At 40.4% G+C, this 19,475-nt stretch overlaps 1 protein-coding gene across 1 annotated transcript in view; it reads left to right on the plus strand.

Moving 5' to 3' along the window:
• The first annotated feature begins 4,498 nt into the window (after positions 1 to 4,498).
• Positions 4,499 to 19,475, plus strand: part of TAB2 (TGF-beta activated kinase 1 (MAP3K7) binding protein 2) — a 66,620-nt gene continuing 51,643 nt past the window's right edge. The window contains exon 1 of the mRNA XM_086744540.1: positions 4,499 to 4,546. The gene's annotated coding sequence lies outside the window, so the exon portion shown is untranslated. The remainder of the gene's footprint in view (positions 4,547 to 19,475) is intronic.

Here is a 19,475-nt window from a genome sequence, read left to right on the forward strand (position 1 = left end):
GATGGAGCAGTGAGAGATGGTCTTTCACTTTGCTGTGGCAAATCCCTGTTTTAGCAACTGTAGGCAAAAGGGTCAAATATTTAACTTAGTATTAAACTTAGCAAAATAAACTCAGTTTCTAACGCACCAAATGTATTTGTGTAAGTATACTATCCTATCTGTCAGGTCAGGTATGGCTTAGCAAAGTTTGAAACAGTTGTGCTGGAAGAGTTGAACAGCAGTGCGCTTGAGCGGATGACTGGGCAGATCATGAATTGTCTACAGCATGGGGCACAAAAGAGAAAGGTTTGACTAATGTACCTGAAAAATTACAGTGGAGTAACACCGGTACAGTTCTCCGTGATCTGACGTTTCCAGTGCGCCTTCTTTCCAGATGCCCCATTACCCATTTTTTGTAAGGGGCTGTATACATTTCTGGCTGGATTTGGGGTAATACTGTTTTGTTTACAACTAACAAAGAAATGTTAGCAGATTCTGAGCCCTGTATAACCTATATAAGATAGGCTGAGTAAAAAACTTTGGACACATGCATTTTGTGCGCCACGCTGCTGATGTACAAAAGAAGCAGAAGTACAGAAGAACTGCAGACCTCTCTGTTATAGCTTATGAAAACAACACATTCTTACTGGTATGTATATACACACCTATATTTCCACATTTTGTGAGGGGAAAAAACCTTTTTCCTTTTTTTCTCCCAGTATAACAACTCACTATTAGACTCGTTGGTGTCATGTTCTCTCTCTCCCTACCTCCTCTAAGCAAAGCTGCTCTCTGCAGTTGCTTACCCTGGGATTCTCTGCTTGACAATTTTAACTAAACGCAGTTGAGAGTGGTTTTTTCACTTGTTACAACTTCCATTTGGAAAACATATTTACAATCCTTTCCAAAAATATCTATTGTTGCAATGGCAAAGTCAACTTTACTTCTTGTAACAGAACACTAAGTGAGTTCCTGCCTAGCATATGTTAGTTTTTTGTTAGTTTTTTATTAATTTATGTAATTTCATGTCACAATTGTCAATTGGCCAGTCTGACAGCTGGTATCTTGTGAAGAAAGTACGGCCCTCTCTCATCACACCATTGCAATGGATAGTGCAGCTTTTAAGGTTTGAGATTACTATGGCGTGGCAGGTTTGTAGTTCCTTTCATACACTGGAGCATGCTGGAAATCACTGCTGCCTCTAGGAGTTAAGGTGGGGAAAAAAAAAATATCTTTCTGTCTACTGATTTCTGCCCAGTACCACTGCTGTGTGGGGAAACTGGAAAGGCTCACCACATCCCTTTCTCCACTAGGCCCCATTCGAGGTTGCAGAGTTTCAGACCATTTCCTTCCGCTACAGGTGATAAAGATTACTTTGACATTATTTCTGTTTCTAAACGTATTTTGTAGAGTAGGATGACTCATGAATAGATGGATGGACTGTCCATTGTTAGACAGCACAGGCAGCACCTGCTCACTGCAGGGAGGAAGGAGGACCCAAGAGATGCAGGAAGAAAGGAAATACGGGAAGAATGAGAGAGTAAGTGGTGTAAGGTATCACACCCTCAAAACCCCATTGATTTAATGGATGATTTTACAAACTCACCTAAAAGTTGTCTTTTCATTTAAGACAAAACTTCCTGAACTATGGAAATACAAAGACCTACCTGAATGTCCCACTAAAATCAAGGATGCCTGTCTTTCTATCGTAGGAGAAATTTCAACCCCTGTTTTCAAGCCTGCACATTTGGGCCCATGGGGCCTCCTGCCCTGAGGCTGGCAAGGCTCCCTTCCCAGGGATCGCGGCCTCGCAGACTGGGGCTGGGATCCCTTCCTCAGGTGTTGGTGGCTGCCGAGCCGAGCAGGGAACGGGGCTTCACCACCCAGCGTACGGGCCCCTGCTCACCTGTCAGCATTTTGGAAAGAGAATTAGGCCAAGCCATACCTCAGAGGGACGACGGAATCACATACTCTGTATAAAGCGTGAAGAAATAGAGAGAGCATCAGTATTTCTGACAGTGAGCGTCTGGCAATGCCCTCTCAGCACAGCTCTTTTGGATATAGGGGTGGTTTTTTTTAACTAATCCTGCTTTTCCCAGTTTTTTTTTTTCCCCTCGCAGACGCTGCCCTTTCTCCCTCAGCTCTCTTCAACGCTGCTCCGTTTCCCGCCGGTCTCCCCTTCCCCAGGCGGGCTGCCCACCTACCCACCCCCTTGCCACCTCCTCCTTCTCCCTCCCCCGGCCCCGGCCCCGGCGGAGCAGCGGCCACAGCCAGCGGGGGAGGGGGGCGGCGGCCGGGAGGGGCACGAAGGGGCGAGAAGAGGCTGAAGGGGCCGGGCCTGGGCTCCCCGCTGGCCCCGCAACACCGGGCGTGCCGGGAGGGGGGGGCGGGGCGCCGCCGTCGCAGGCAGCGACCGTTACCCCACGCGCTCCGCGCCGCGCGCGGCGGAGCCCCTCCCCCGCCCTTCCACGCCACGCCCTGTGGGCGGTGGCGGCGGAGACCCCGCCCCCTCCCCCGGCGCCCATTGGCGCACGCCGCATCCCGTTAGCACTCGGGGCCCGGTCTCGCGATGCTGGGCCGCCGCCGCCGCCGCCATATTGTGACACTATTTTGATTTGGAGCGCTGCTGAGCGGGGGGAGGAGGAGGAAGGCGGGGGGGGGCGGCCGGGAGCGACGCTGCAGCCGGAGCGGTTCCAGCGGAGGACGGGAGCGGCGCACACAGGCACCCACCGACCCACCCACCCCCCGGCCTCCCCCGCCCGTGGGGGCAGCAGCACGGACCCCCCCGCCTTCCCTTCCTCCTCCTCCCCCCCCCACCCCTCCGGAGCGGAACGGCGGCGGCGGGAGGCTGCGGAGCGGGTCGGGTCGGCGGGGTCCCCCCTGCCGGGCGGAGGCGGCGGCGGCGCTGGTGGCGGCGGCGGTGGTAGTGGCGGCGGCTGCTGCCGTGGTGGGGGAGGCGGAGGAAGAGGAGGAGGAGGAGGAGAAGCAGCAGCAGCAGCAGGGTAAGGCTGACCCCGCCGAGGCGGGCCTGGTGGCAGCTCCCCGGGCTGGTTTCCTGGCGGGGCCCGTCCCATCTCTGGGGGGCTGCAGGGAGAGGGGCGGGGGTCCGGCCCGGCCCGCAGGCCCGAGAGGGGCAGAGGCGCTCCCGGAGCTCCCTCTCCTCGCCCCGGGGCTCGGCGAGGGCGAGGGCAGGGGAGGCCTGAGCGCAGCCTCCGGCACCCTGCTCATCTCAGGGGCGTGAGGGGGGTGGGAGTCAGCCCTCCCAGCGGGGTGGGGAGGGGAGAGGAGAGGAGGGCAGAGACGGGACGGGAAGCCGCCGCGCAGCGGGGCGTCCAGCGAGAGATGGAAACTTTTTATTTTCCTTCGCCAGTGGCTGAAGCTTCTCCCCCCCCCGGGCGGGGAGGGATCCGGCGGGCCCGCGTGGCGGGGGGCTGCGGCGGGGCCGGGGGGAGCGGAAGCAGCGCGGCGGCGGGCCGGCCTGCCCGCGGGAGGGAAGGGAGGGGAGGGAAGGGAAGGGAAGGGGGGCTGGCCTGGCGCCTGGCAGGTGACAGGTGTGAGTGCGCCGGGCGAGGCTCCGCCATTTGAGGATGAGTAAGAGAGTGTCAGGGGTGCAGGGGTTTTTGGGTACCTGGTGTCGTTGCGGGGGCTGGCTGGGCTCGAGTCCATATATAGTATATTTGGGACGTTAGTTTCCATTATTCAAGTCGGTTTAATTGTTGAGTATAAATTCTTGAAATGGTTCTGATAAGAGGGATTTCGAAGAGAGGAGGTGCATACGGTTTCTTTTTTCCTTCTCTTTTTCCGTTTTGTTCTTCTGAGAGACCTAGGAAGGCTACAGAGGTGTGTAGTACTTTGTCTCATTCATTGAAAGGGGTGTGTTGAAAGTCTGAATGCTGAGTCCGTTAGATGCAGCAAGACCTTCAGGGCAGGGATCTTGTGTTCTCTGTGCTTTACCTGGTGGCTCAGCAGAGCCTGGTTTGTACCCAAGACCTGTAGGTGTTTTTGTATTAATGACAGTAAGTGCATACTTTAAAAAGGACTTCTGAAGGAATATGTCTTAACAAGAAGTGGGTTTCAGGTGTTGATTTTCTAGTCATCATAAATTTAGGGTATTTGATAGAAACTGACTGAAGCTGTTTCTAAAGTTCAGCTGTAGAGCACTGAAGATGGTGTTGCATATGATTTTCAGGACTCTGACTTACGTATGTCTTTTAAACATCTACATTAAATACAGAGTCATTCTCTTAGACTGTTCAGATTGTTTTGTATCGTAACTTTAGCCACCAAAATGGTACACGTGCATTACTGTAAAGGAGGGCTAGTGACTCTATAGCAATAGCACTGGATCCATGATTAGCCACGATTCACTCAAATCAGGAATAATTTTCAGCTTAGCTAATGCTTTACCAGATAACCAGGCATTTGCATTTCATATACATACTTCAATTGTATGTTCTTTATCTGTATTACTGTAATTGGGTTTTGTCAAACCTCAGAATTCTGATATCTGCTTTTGGCAGGAGGGAAGTTCCCCTGACAAATTAGGAGACACGTGTCATCAGCTTCAGTAAGTTCTGCCCTTCAATTTAAATTTACGTTTCAGCCACTTGTGGCCGTAATCTATATGTTAAACTTCTGGGTGCTCGTCTGTAGGTAGTACGCTGAGCTGACTCTGTTTCTTTTAAAAACTGAGAAGACTGGGGTGGTTTTTCTCATGTTGCTTCACAGGAGAGCCCACAAAGGGAAAGAGGGGAGGAAGGCTACTGGAGGAGATACTCAGTTTGGTTCATCTCAGTTTTGTTTCTGAGATGTTTGATAAAGCATTGTCCATATCATTACATGTGCGGGCAGTGCCATCTTCTTGCTGTGCTACCCTTGCTTACGCTGACGTTCAAAGACTGAAATGTAAACTGTTTTCCTTCTCAACACCAAGAGAAGTCAAAGAGTTCTCTCTTCTGTTAAATTTGCTAATATAAAAATAGAATTCTTTAAAATGGGCATTCTTCCTGTGATAGTGTCCCGGTAGAAACTTCTCTTTTCCAGCAGTGACAGAATGGAAGAAGATAGTGGTTTTTCTCGCCATAGCATTGCTTTGAAGGCTGAGGTCTTTTGTTGTTTTATAATGATCTCTTGCTTTATAGATAACTGGTATGCTTTTAAAGCCTTGTAGAATTAAACCTGTCATCTGTTGAAGAGATTATTCTCAGCAAGCTTTTTTTTTTTTTTTTTTGCTATGGAGCTTAAAGAGCTTTTGCCAAACTATTTCTTTGTGAGAGTGTACTTTGAAACATAAAACTCGATTGCTCTTCGTCCTGGTGCAAGTGCTGTTTCCTTATCATGATCTCCATGGTTGGAAACACTGGAAGAAATAAGTTGGTCAGATGTGACTTCAAGTTTATGAAATGACTGTAAATTTAGGACTGAAGGATCAGGCTGATCTTTTCTGAACTGCTGCAAGCGGAATGCTGAACGATGTTGCTGTTGGTGCTTTTACAGGAAATAGAACAAAAATTCCAATGATTCAGAACTGGATTTTTTTTTTTTAAGCTGTACTTAAAACTCAAACATTTAAATAATTGAAATGGAAGTTAGCGGGGAAAAAAGTTAATGTATACAGTGATTCAATTTAGGGTTTTTTTTCTCTTTAGTTGCATAGTTGGTTATCTCAACTGGAGAAGTATACACTTTCCCTTTCAAACAGGAGCAGTGCTGTTGGATGTTCTAAAACATCTTGAACCCTGCTTTGCAAACTGATCTAGATTGGATTCCACATATTTAAATGCAACTGTGAGAGCGAGAAAGCTGTCTGATTCACAATTGGCTAATATTTTTTTATAAACTCCTAATTGTACTCAGAGGTTTCATTGTAATAGTCATTTCAGTTTCACCCTCTTGAAAATGCTTACCAAAAAATCACTGACATAATATTAATGCTTGCCCTTATTAAAGTTTTTGTGGACCTTTATCCTAATTATAGTAAAATTATGAACTTATTTTTATTGAACAAGCTCAACTGTCATACAATAAAGTATTCAAAACAATATACAGATGTTTACTGAGTTCTTTCTAGCTTTGTGTTTTGCTGCCTTTGGATTTTGGCGTTCCTTGATCAGTATTAGTCGGGTTCTAGTGAAACCAAGTGAAATAACTTGACATAATTAAAGTTGAAAGATATGTGTTGTTTGTATATGGTATCCTGATATTCTTGGAACATGTCTGCTGTTGAATGAACAGCATCACTCAGGATGTGCAGTTAACGTGTAGTTAAATAGTTAATGTATTTATGTTAAATTCTTTTTTTGGTGGCAAGAAGTTAAGCATAACTTATGGTAATGTTCTAAATAAACTTTGTTTAAGTTAGTATCTGGCCACAGAATTTTACAAAAAAAAAACCTTTTGTTTAAAATATGCATTATATTCTCAGGAAAATGCTACATGTAGTCAATTTTTGTAGCAATATGGAAAATGTGTAGCTCTTTCCTATTCTGAGCACAGATGATAAAATTTCACTGTCTTTAATGATGAGTGGTTTAAAATTCATTCAGATCCTGGTTATACTATCAGCAGAATTTAACTTTTCCATTATTTAAAAATTGGTGTTTCAGAATGGATGTAAAACTTGTGCTCCCTTTAGTGTTTAGAAAAGCTTTACCTTAAGAACACACAGTGGTAGAAAAACCCCATTTCTACGTTTCTGTAGATTACATATGAGTTTTTAAAAAATAAAAAAAAAAAAAAAAACAAACCACAAAACTGTGCACCTATTAGTCATGATGTTGTTAGGCTTGCTAGAATTTACCAAAACCCAGGACAAAGCCACTATATATGCTCACTATTTTATCTAACTTAAGAAAATCATCAGCACTCAATTATGAGTATCTAAAGCTTATCCCAGAATTAATCAAACCTGCTGCTGTGTGCACACTGTCTGGTTGGTCTGCTGGGGCTGCCAGTGGAAAACGCAGAGTTCCACCTGCTTTTCCCCTCATTGAAAGCATGAATGCGAATTTATTTTTTCTGCAAAGCTGCCACTTTTCACAAAATTTGTAGAAGCCTTTTTTTGTCTTTAAGGCTTTTACACCTCCTTTATAATGCACTTGAAAATGGTCGGAGGACACAAATACTTATTAAAAAGACAAATAGAACATGTAAATTTAGTTTCTTTAAGAAACCTTAGTTAATTATACATGCTAGAAGAGAGATTTTTGCAATTTGGGAGTTCAGAATCAACTGTTCTCACATGAATAAGATGTTGAGATGCACTTTTGTGTTGGTTTTTTTTTTTTTAAGGAAATAGAGTTACTGTTGATCTTTATATGTTTGTGTACTGCATAAACCATCTTTCATTCGCCTTTCTAAAGATACAAATCTTGAGCAATGATATTTTCTTTAATCCTGTACCTCAATGAAGTTTGAGCTCATCAGCTACTTTCAGCAAAGAAATAAACCAAGGGGCAAGGTCTCAAAGATTTTACATTTTCATAACATTTAGCAAGCTTCGTTAAAATTAACGGCTCCATTGAGTAAGATCATCTCTTTAGGGGAAAGTTTCGCATTAATTTAATAGTTACCTGTATTTAGGCTGCCGCTTGGCCAGCAAACAGTTGTATGTTGGGTAAGACCTACATAAAAAGTGCAGTACTCTTTTCTTCAGTAGTTAGAGGACACGGGAGGTTAAGTGTACTGTGGCTATTGCTTGGAAGAGAAGAGTAAGATAATAGGCATCTGGGATAGAGGTGGAATGTGACTGCTTGGAGGGGGGGAGAAAAGGAAAAAAAAAAAAAGGTGAGATGCATAAGGTAGCTGAGCAGACTCTTGGGCTGCTAAGATTGTATTGTAACACTGGCACGCTTTTGACTACTCTTTAGGGTGAGGTGGCTGTTAGATGTTTGGTGATACTGTTTCTTCCATGCATGCAGAGCCTCTTCTGTGCCTGCACCTATATATTTGAACAGGTCAGATTCCACATGATTGCCCTGACACCTAGGTTGACACAGTGCATGTAGCAGCACTGGGCAAGAATGTGCACAAGTAAGGGAGGAGTTACTTAGGAAGAAATACATGTTAATCTCCAAATGTGTTATCAAAAGCCACATTTTATTGTTACATCCTGTATAGTTACAGTTTCTTTAGATAATATGAGTTAGATATTTATCTGATGCTAATAGTATCATTTGGTCATGCCTCTGTGGGCTGTCGCATGCAATGGTATATTTAATGTACTCCCAGGTCTAATAGATTTATCTGTGAAGATGAGCCATGGTAATATCAAATTGTTTTAATAAGCCCAAAATTATTTGCTTTTTCTTACAGAATAAAGATTTAATGAAGTTAATTGAATTTTGAAATAAATATCTGGTATACCTCTATTTTGTAGATAATGCTAGTAGAAATGGGTAAGAAGTCACTGTCAGACATGTGAAAAACTTTTTGTTTTATTTGCTGCAGTGTATCTTTACTGCTCAAGAAGAGGCTTTGCTGTAGTCAGGTATTTTCATAGGTGGCTTGTAGAAAGTTCAAGCATAAATGTATTTAGGGAGTAATTCTTAGGAAAATTCTTAGAGGCTGTCGAGGCTAGGGCTTTAGAGTTCATTTTTCAAAGGAAATTGCGTTATATGTGTGTTAAAAAAAAAAATCATTTGTTGATCCATCTGTCTATCAATATGTTCTCAGAATGTCTTACTTTTTTTTCAGCAGGGTAAACTAACTGGAAAAAAAATACAGTAGGTTTCAGAACCTAACCACCCCACAAGACATTCATACTTACTACTGACCTGGTGCCTCAGAAGCTATGACTAATATGTACATCCAGATGAATCGTCTGTTTTCCTGAAGTTATTTAGAGGGGAAATCGATTTCTACTTTATACTGAAGGTTAGAAATGCAGAGAAGTCTTTTCCTGAGTAAGTCCTAAGCCTGATTTCCCCAGGTGGAAAAAATGATGAACTGTTTCACCTACATAGAAGAAAAAAAAAAGGCACGTACTTAAAAATTAAGTTGTACAATGTGCCATGTAGTTGTATCCTTTGTCAATTTGTGTTGTGTTTAAATCTTTAAGAAAACTCTCCACCTCCTGAATGGTATCCTAGCTGTGCTAGGTATCTCTTTTTACAAAACTTCCCTGTCTTTTTACAGCACTCATTTTTTTCTGTTTATTTTTTCTTGACTCTTTAAAAATCTGTCCCATGCAGAATTTTATCTCCTCCAACCACCTTTTTTACAGGCATCCTATAATATTTGTAGGTGAGATAGAAAAGGAGATGTCTTAATTCAAATCCTTTCTTCACTCTCCCTTTCCCTTGCCTATGCAATGTGTGATCTATTCTTTACAACTGAAACAGGATTGTACTCTTGTTTATACTTCTCTTTGGCATTCTTTTTTCTTCTAATCTTTCTTACTGGAAACTTTTCTTCCTGAAGAGACCAGTTCAACGCTTGTCACTTTTTTTTCTCATTCTATTTCTTCTTCAGAGTATCGGTTGCTAAGTTTGCCCCTGCTCCGTTTAGGCTTTCCTGAGAGAATGGGAGAAAAAGAAAGTGGCATGAGTCCTGTATTTGGACTTTTTAAAATTCATTCAGCTGGTTCAAACTGCTACTTCCAATGTGTTGGATAAGTGTTTGGTTTTTGGAAGGGAATTACAGGTTATCTTTCTTAAAGAGCCTTCTTTAATCTATCAGGTTTGAGCCTGGGAACAGGAAATCTCCAGAAGCTCAGCAGAAGTATGCTTAAAAAGACATTTTAGGTTGATAAGTACAAAGCAGTATGTTTCACATTGGCTTATGAAGCTGGTTCAGTTAAAGAACTTGGTGTCATATTCCCTTTATTTTAAATTATTGGTCTTGTCTTTGGTAAATGGGGATAAGATTGCGTGTGTGTGTGTGTCTCTCAAGCTGTGTATTTTAAATTGTCTTGCTGGAATAGTTGCCAATACTAGATTATTATATTTTATTTATGCTTTAGTATTGGCTAGAGAGCTTGACTTGGATTAGGTGCTTTTGTGCAAGGTGCTGTATAAATATTTATTCAATAAGTCAGTCCCGGAAGAGTTCGCAGTCCCATGAATAATAAAGTTTGTTTACCAAGATGCATATATTGAATTAGATTAAGACACTTAGCAAAGTATTTGTTACCTTTCATTTATTATGCCTGTTGTTCTTCAGTCATTTTCAAGTGTGCCAGTCTTAAAAAAGAATTAAAACTGTCTTTAATAGCTGTAATTCATTTAGCTGTTTTGACACTTGACTTTTAAGATTTGTCTGAACAATTCATACAATAATTATGAAATAACTTGAGTTAGACTCACCAGCTTGTACTCATGGGTAGCTGCTTAGGGTAGAGGTAGGTGTATCAAAGCTGGGAATTCTGTTGAAAGTTGTCGCAATGGATTGCAACTATGATGCTTACACTTGGGACTTCAATGAGAATAAGAACAATTTCCTATTTATTTATTTATTTTTAAAATGAGTTGAATACAAGGAGGAATTTGACCACTAGCAAATTTTTAAGCAATGTAACTTAACATAACTAACTTTGTTGCGTGTCTGAATTAAGACTTAGCATGAATGTGTGTGTAAAACAGGTTGCTATATAATTAGTTCCTGCTCCTCTACAAAAAGCACTTTTTGATCTTCCTTTCGCAGGCCTAAAGTGCAACACTTTCTGGATTCCTCTTCCACAGTATCTAGTGAAGGAGAGTAAAATAAATTGTAAGCAGCAGGAGAGAACTGTTATTCAGATTGTGGAAATTTCTGTTCTCTCCAGTCTCTTGTTTCTAGCAGGTGATGTCTTAAGCAGTAAGGTTGAGAGAAAAGACCCATTATTTGTTTCTTTTTTCCCCTGCAGGGGGTTGAAAACCCCTGTGGTTTCCAGACTGAAAGAAAAATATCAGTTCTCCTAGTAGTGCTTTGGTACACAAACTGCAGAGGAAAAAAAAATTGTTATGATGATCTGTTATCTTCATTCTTATGGTGAGGTAGGTCTTGTCAAAGCTGTGACTGATACCAACACGGCTGCATCATTTTGGATGCATGAAGGAGTGTCATCTTTCCATAATGTAGCTGAGTGCATGCAGAGGTTGCTAGTGTAGCTGCTGTTACACATGCAAAATTTTTCTGCAAGAGCTTCAACCTTGACTTGGCTGAGTAGTTTTGGTTTATTGATACAAAGTATGCCTTTGCTGCCATGCAAGGAATGCTTAACTGTTTTGTCAGTGTTTCTGCATAAATGAAATACTCATGGAGTAGTATAACAAAACAGCTTTGAGATAGCAAGTTTAAAGCAAAAAAAAAAAAAAAAGAAAGATGCAAGCATTTGTGAGCATTGAGGACCAGTCTGTCAATTTGACTGAACAGGGAAGATTTCTTTCACTGACATAAAGCAGCTGGTTTCTGGTACTTGTCTCATCTGTCTGTGAGCCAGGTCAGTGTGTGTACTGGAGGTTAGAAAATTAACCAGAAAAAGTTAATTGCTGTTTAACTGCCTGAGGTGATCTCATGGAATGAGACTAACCCCTTGATGCTGAGGAGCTGTTAGAGCAGTTCAGTAGTTTCCTATAACTTCACACAGAGCAGAATGTTTTGCACTACAGCAGTGACAGTGCCATCCTTTCCCCTTCATTCACTGATGTGGTTTACAGTGTGATCCCAAAAATAGGTTTTTCTGCAAAACTGAGGTATGGCAAAGAAGTAGAAGAAGAGAGAAGAGTTTATGAAGCTGATACTGTTGATGAAGAAACCCTCTCATGAAACTGTAGACCTAAGAGCGGTGCTATGACAGACAGGCAGGAAGACCAGTTGAGGAATTTGTCTCTGGCACTGCAGCTGTTTACAGGGTCGTCAGCTAAATCACCAAAATGATGCAAATTAAAAGCCTTTCAAAAAGTGGGAGAGGAACTAGTTCAACTGACTTCACCACAGAACCCACATACGTGGATTCTGCCACTGTGTGAAATCTTCACCAGTGTCCTACCTGGGTGAAAGATGGTAACAGTAATCTTTCTCCTGTTATCTGAAGATAATCAAGACATCTTAAATGCTTTCAACAGGCATGTTTTAATTAGTGAGCTTTAAGTGATAATGCTTGTAAGAATCCTAGCAGTCTTCTCTTTGTCAACAGAAATGGCTAGGCTTTTCTAAGGTGTTTAGTCTTTAAATGTTGTAGTCCAGTTTTGCAATGGAGTAGGACATTCAGGTCCCATTGAAACTGGTGGAAGTGTGTCTAGTAGATAAGCATAGTTGCAAAGAGATATGTAAACTATGGAAAGAGAGAAAGATGGAGAGAATAATTTAGAAGAGAGGTGCAGCAGATGTTTGCATTTGAGGAAAGATGTGGTTAAAATGGGATAGCAATGTTTTGTAGAGATATTCCTATTTCACCTGTGTGCTACAGGGGAGTGTTATGTGGGCTGGCCTAGGGTTAGAGCCTTTTGTAACCTTTAATGGTTATGAGAGGAAACTGGTGAATCTTTTCAATTGTAATCTGCTGTTCAGGTGTATTAGTGAATACAAAGCTTCATTCAAAGTAAATTAAAATTAGTGTGTAGGTGTTCGCTTTCTTTAAATTGCAGGTTTTAGTGGACTTTGGAACATAACAACAGTTGCCAGTCTGGCCTGCACGTTCAGATTCTAGGTTGGCAGATACCAACAGCTTTTTCAAGCTAAAGCTTAATGTAAATGTCAATCTGTGTACAAAATGCCGTGCAAAACGCAAGTGTTTAAGCCTTATCTAGGTAAGTGACGTTACTTCTTTCTTGTTTCTTGGTTGTATTTATTATATTGGTTTTGCTTAATCTTTTTCTTGTGAATTTTAGTTTCAAGTAAATTCCCTGCAACAGAGAGTATCTTAAAGTCAAAGTACCACCTAATGGTGTTAGCAGAGTTGATGGAGCTGCAGGCTTCCTTCCTGTTGAAACTGGCCAAAAGAACAGGCCAAACTGTAGCTTGTGTTTCTTCGGTGTAGAGCCAATGGCAACTCTAAGGAATGTTTTTTCCACTCCCCATCAATGAGTGGGAAAATTCTTGCCAACGCAAGTGAGATCTTGAGACCTGCAACTTGATTCAACATAATATAGTTCATACTGAAAAAAATACTTTAGCTAGAAAAATACCCGGAGTTATACTAGCTCTGGGTCTTGTTAGGTTAAAAACAGTTGTCTTCTGGTTTGAAGTTTTAGCTTTGTCTGTGTGATTTCAAGCTGCTGCCTGTTTGTGATAAGGGCAGTCATCACCTTACACTGTCACGTCAATGAATGTTGCAGAATGCCTACAGTGACTGTTCAGCCTGTCAAAACTCACCGATTTCAAAAGCACTTTCTCATTTCACGTTTTACTGTTGCAGTACAGCTTCTCTGGCTATAGCTTTGTTTTCTGATAGCTTTGTTTTCTGACGTGCATGTATTGAGTAGGATTTTAAATTGATTTAGGAGAAGCTTAGCAGTGCAGCTTTGTTTACCTTCTGGACTTAAGAATTTATTGTCACTGCTTTGTCATCCTTTCTGAACCTGTTCTGAGAATTAAACTATATGCAACAAGGAGGAATAATACTTACTTTGCTATTAATTTATGGTGGAAAAAAAAATTGTGCTTTTATCACAAAATCGAAGCACAAGAGTGGTTTTTTTTTATATATACCTTTGTTCTTGCCAGCTCCTGTGAAAAGTCCACATCTACATTTTTAAATTATGCCTGCCTGTAACCCATAGCTTAGAATTTTTGCAGGACAGGCATTAGAAAATTGGAGTGGGTGAAAAATTGAATCCTTCTGAAACAGGAAGCTAAGTATAATAGTTATGAATCATTTGCCACTTTATCTGTGTGATGTTGTTCATCTTATCTTTCAAAAGTCCATCTACTTCTGTTAACAGGCCTCTTATCTTTGTTGCAAATGCAAGAAATATATTAGTATGTCTAAGTTGCGAAGAGCTATCCAGACTAGCAGAGTTGCTTTTCCTTCATGGAATTGTTTAGTATTTGTTTTTATAAAATGGGATCTCAGCTCTCTAGTTTTCTGAAAATACCGATGTCTGGTTATATCTGTGGTTAGAAGATAAACACTGAGGCTTAATGATTCTTCTTAACTGTATGTTAAGAGTACTTAATACTTTTTGTATTTTCAGTGTTTAACTCCAGTTGTAAAGTGAAGGATAAAATGGAGCTAATTTCTTGGTTAAAGGCTATAAGGTGATATAATATCCAGAAAACACAGGGGAAGGTCAAAATCTGAGTGGGAAGATTAAGGGGTTAATAAAGGGAGGGGGAAATTATCTCACTTTTTGAATAAAAAAAATCCGCCTGTGAATAACTATTTGTAATTTTAATAATTAGTTAAACATTAACTTTTGTTTACTTTTGGCATGTGTTAATATGTCAAAAATACTGGCAGTTTTCTAATTAAAAAGGTTTGTTAGATTTTGTAGTTTAATAATACATATATGTCTGTTTCAGAGAGAGCCCTTTTCAGTTTTTGCTGCTAGGTGATAGTGCAATCTTCATTTCTAGCTTTTTAAACAATGTTTTATTTCTGCACTTTCCCTCTGCTCACCTGTCCATAGCTTGCAAGAAAGGTCCTTGGAATAGAGATAAGACAGGGACAGAATCTTGGTTACAAATGTTCTGTGTTTTTAAATGTGCATTTTAGTCTTGCTGGTGTTATGGGAGTCTCTTTTCTTCCCAAGCAATGTGACAAAGTGGAGGACCTTACTAGGTTAAAAGCTTTTTGCTTGCCTTGTGCTGTGAGGCATCTTTTCTATTCTTTCTCAACTTCCCTCTATTACTTTCCTCATCTGCCTTTTTCAGAGCAAGTTTTTTAGTTTTTCCCTTCTGAGTATCTAACTGTCTTGTTAGTCTGTATCTTATGCGCGGGTCTTTGTAAGGAGGTGTTTAAAGTAGAAAAGGTAGAAGGTATCTTAACTTGTAAAAGGATTATTTGCCATCTTTTGAAGGTTATAACAGCAGGAAACAATATGTACTGAGAAGCCTTGAATACTGGAGGCATTTCTGTTCTTCCCAGCTTTCTTCTGCCCTTCCCTTGTTAAATCTCCTCTCCCTGAATACCATGTGGAGTGAAGTGCAGGAAAGGGGTCAGTGGTGTTAGTCCCTTACATAGCAGGAAGTGCAGCGATCGCATCTGTCTTTCCTTTACAGAAGGCTGGAGAACAAGTAGCATTCTTCTCTTCTTTGAAGAACATTCATAGTGAAACATGGGAAACTCAAGGGGGAAATAGCTACTTTTAAAATTATGTATTATCAGTTCCTTGGTAGGGAATCTGTATTTTCTTCTAGAAGAAGCTAAGTATGGAAAAATAATTAGGAGCTAGAGGAACAGCTGTTTAGACATCTGTCTGTTACTTTTCCCTTCTTCTGTATAAAATATGCTCCTTGAAGAAAAGCAACAGGGAAAAATAAGTTGTATTGGCACCACCATGAGTATTTCTATTTGACTCTTGCCTATCAGTGTTTTTTACCTCACCTTGCTGTAGACTTTTTTTCAAGGTTAATGGAGTTTTGTTTATTTTTCCTACTACTATGAAATTGACAGAAAATAATTAGAAACTAGGTGCTTCCTCCCAAATATTGCAAGGGTGGTCTTGGTTTTGTCCTTACGTGTGTTAGTTTGGGAACTAACAGAGAAGAAAGAAAACAACTAGTTTCTATAGCCATGCTTCTTTCTTGCCCCCTTTTCCCTGTCAGCTCTTCTGTCAAGTAAGTCCTCTGCTACCCTAGGACCTTCTGTCAGTGTAGTTTCACAGGTGAAGATAACAGCACTTAGATACGGAGTCGAGCTCTGTTAGCCTAAAACTATGGCAGACCAGCTGTAGGCCTCTTCCTGATATGAGCACCCTTTGTATCCAAGAGCCTCAGTTCCCCTTCTAGAGAAAAAGATAGACAGAAAAGGGGACTTCTGTGGCCATTATTTTCTTTATGGTGCTGTGTTAAATAGCTGAAGGTCTTTCCTTCCTACCTCTTGGTGGTAGCTTCCCTTTTGGTAGTGTCCTACCAATCTTTCTGAAATTTCTCCACCTGCTCTCACTTCAGGTGCTGTCTTAAACACAGTTGTTTCCAGTTAGCTGCTAACAACTGAAGGAAGTGGTTTACTGTTATTAACCCTTTTTGTGTTGCTTCTGTAGAACTTGTATGTCTCTTCCTTCCTCTTACCCTACAGGCCTACATTGTTGGTTGTTTGTAACAGCTGTCAGAGACAGCCTTGTGTGGTTGGGCTAGATGTGTAACTTCCTAAATATTTATTCCAGTGCTAAGATAATGTAAAATCAGAAAAGCCTCTTCTAGAGTTGAGTACAACCTTTGTTGTTTGTTTGGGGTTTTTTTCCCCTTCTCTGAGATTGCCTTCAGGAAAAATTAAGGATGTGATTTGTAAATCAGTGGAAGTTGGCTCTGTTCCTTTCTCTGTATTCACATTGACGTTCATCTGACTCGAAGCTTAAACTAGCAGAAAGTTAACACTACTTCCCCCCGCCCCCCTCGGTTTTGCTCAGTGAACTGGCTTGCTGCAGGATCAGATAAGTGCCAGCATTGGCTTAGAGCACAGGAGGGAGAGGGGGAATGCATGCCTGGGAGCAGGAGGAATGACAGTGGCAGTATTGAATTGTTTTGGAACTGCATTTTAAGGAGTGGCTGAAATACCCAGCCTTACTGTCGTTGAAGCATTATGAATAAACAATATATTAGTAAACAAGTCACGTCTCTAAGATAAAAAAGGAATTTACTTTTTACCAGAGTCTGGTTTTCAGTAGCTGTTTAGGTAAACACTGGATTTACCAGTGACACCTCTCTTATCAATTGAAGAAGTTGTTTGAGAGGAAGAATGGAAGAGAAAATATTCAACCAGCCCAGAAGTAGAAGTGTGTGTGACACAATCCTTTATGCTCTTTGACCAGGAGAGAATAGTGTGGAGGTTGCTGGGAAATTAAATCTCAAAGTTCATGGTGAATCACTCAGGGCAAATGAGAAGGGCATAAAAGTTGCCCTTCAAGTTACTTGGTTTATGATAAGGGAACAAGAGGGATCCTGGAGCTCATGATACTTAGCTCTTTCATTATCTGACTACGTGCCCACTGGTCCAGTTGCTTCAGACCTTAAATTCTGCTTGCATCTGTTTCTGTGGGAAATAAGACGTGGGACTTTCTCATCACTACCTAAGTGCCTGACAGAGGTCACACGTTTTACTGTCTATGCTCGTCAGTAGTGATAGGTGATACAGTCCTATTTATTATCTATTTATTGCCTGCCTTGAGACTTGTCCTACTATGCCAATTCCAAGAGTAACTGGAAAAACTTTGAAGTGTGACAAAATGAAAAAAAAGGTAGTTTAATTTTGATTAATCCAAGTGAGGAAAGTTCAAGCACTTTTCTTTAATTGTAGTCATTTTGTCAGGAAAGTATGGGTAAAATTAAGTACAGCAATACACAAAACTGAAGATGTGTTCGATTTGATCTTCAGACATATCTTTTAATTGTGTGTTTGGTTATTACACTAATATATTTAAGCTTGCTGCTGAATAAACTCTTGCATGGAAATTTTCCCAAAATCCTGAAAATAACAAAAAAATGTTTGCCCCCATTAGAACAAATCTGCTTTTGCTTCATTGAAATAAAAGAAAACTGATTGTTTTAGACAGTCATTTTTGTACCTCAAAAACCATTACATTTCAAAAAGAAATAATTTTCTGACTTCTGTTTTTCAGTTTGATGAAGGTTTAGGCTGTGATGTGTATAATAATTTTACGTGGTATACTTTAATTCATATGTGAAACATTTTAATATACTGACTGTTTATTTTCTGGATTGTAGAATGAGTGTTTCAAAGTGGTATTTTCTGTAATGAATCATTTTAATTGAAGTTGCTCTTGAGCAGAAAGAAGTATGCTGTATGTGAAAGGCGTAAAGAGGAAGACAGTGACTACTTTCTTAGAAAAGCTGGAGAACCTAATTTTGTGCCATGTTATTCTGAACAAATTAGTTTTCAGTTAGGCTTAAATGATTCATTTAATCTATTTTATGATCAGAACCAGATCTCACGATGGTTCTGATTCAAGGTTCTTTCTTCGCTTTTTAAATGAGGGAAAGGAATTGGTAGTTTTTCATCACCAGTAGATATTTTTTTTTTTCTTTTTTAAAGAAGCCTGGAGATAACATATGTTCCTAAGGATAGGGTTTTTTAAAATTTCTTCCCTCTTTCTTTAGCACTTAGGGACAGTGATGTTCTAAGTATGTTTGCTCTGTTAAGGGACCATGTATAGTTTTCAGATATGTACAATACAATTACTTAAATGTCTTGGTAACATAATTAAAGGTAAAAATAAGTAGCACACAAATAATTTAATGTCATGCATGGAGAACAGACATTTGCTTTTATCGGTATTTGAGAAATAGTGAGTCAGGGACATCAGACAGTACAACTGTGTGTGGGTGGGTCTTCTCTGATAATCTGTTGAGACTTTAGCTTCTCTTTTCTTGGTTATAATTGTGTTTGTTTACATTTATTTTTTTCTTTCCGTGACAAAAAAAAAAAACACAAAACCAACAACTTTGTTGTCCTTACATGTTAAATTAATCACCCAAGTTTGTGTAGGTAGCTGCTGAGGCAATTTTCTTTTTGCAGCTCAGTCACTTCTTTCTTGGCCTGAGAGAAAGAAATACAAAATGTTGAAGAGTGCTGGAATTAGAGGGGGACAGACTGAGCTATGAGTCTTAAGATCATGCTATGTTTTGAAGTAGATAAGAGTTTTTTAGCAGAGGAGCTAGTAAAATTATCTTTCAAGAGCAGATGCAGTTTCTGAAAATGGGACAAGGAAGTTGTTCTAGGCAGATGAACTTCTATGTTGGGGACCTTCTGGTTGTAAAGAGTATTTGGTAGTATTTATATCAATAACACAAGTTAAAGGAATACTACAGAGAGTAGTCTAAGACTGTTTCTAGTAGGCATTATTAATTCACCTGTACCTCTCCAAAAGTGTGCAGTTTAAACTAAGTGTCTGCTATGTGAAGGGTTTTTTTCCTCATTAGTCTTTCCTCATTGTTTCTCTGGACCTTTCTCTTCTCAAATTTTTTTTTTTAGTGTCCTTCAAGGCAATCTGTACTGTGCTCTTTATGTTTTTAAACTTTTTCTTCAGTCTGTAGTGACAGATGTGTTTAAAACTACATCTGTAGCTATTTTATCTTGCTGATTGTAACAAGTGGAATTTTTACTATGATTGGAAAATGAAATTTCTTGTTTTGGTTGCTCTAATGGATGAGAGAGTGGAGAAAAAGGTATTTAGGGTAACTGAAGTGTTGGTTTTTGAATGTATTTGTTCTGTGTTTTCTGAATGTATTTTCTGTTTACTGATAGGATGTACATGAAGAGATGACAGGAACAAGTAGCAAAATAAACACTGTGCCAACTGTAGTGGTTTCTCAATGAGCTACATGATACTTAGTGTTCATTGAGCCTCAGCTCCTGAAGTCAAAATTTGAATGTTCTTAAAACACAAGTTTCTATC

The sequence above is a fragment of the Chlamydotis macqueenii genome, chromosome 3, assembly GCF_036417535.1.
Source record: "Chlamydotis macqueenii isolate bChlMac1 chromosome 3, bChlMac1.mat, whole genome shotgun sequence".
Classification (NCBI taxonomy): Eukaryota; Metazoa; Chordata; class Aves; order Otidiformes; family Otididae; genus Chlamydotis; species Chlamydotis macqueenii.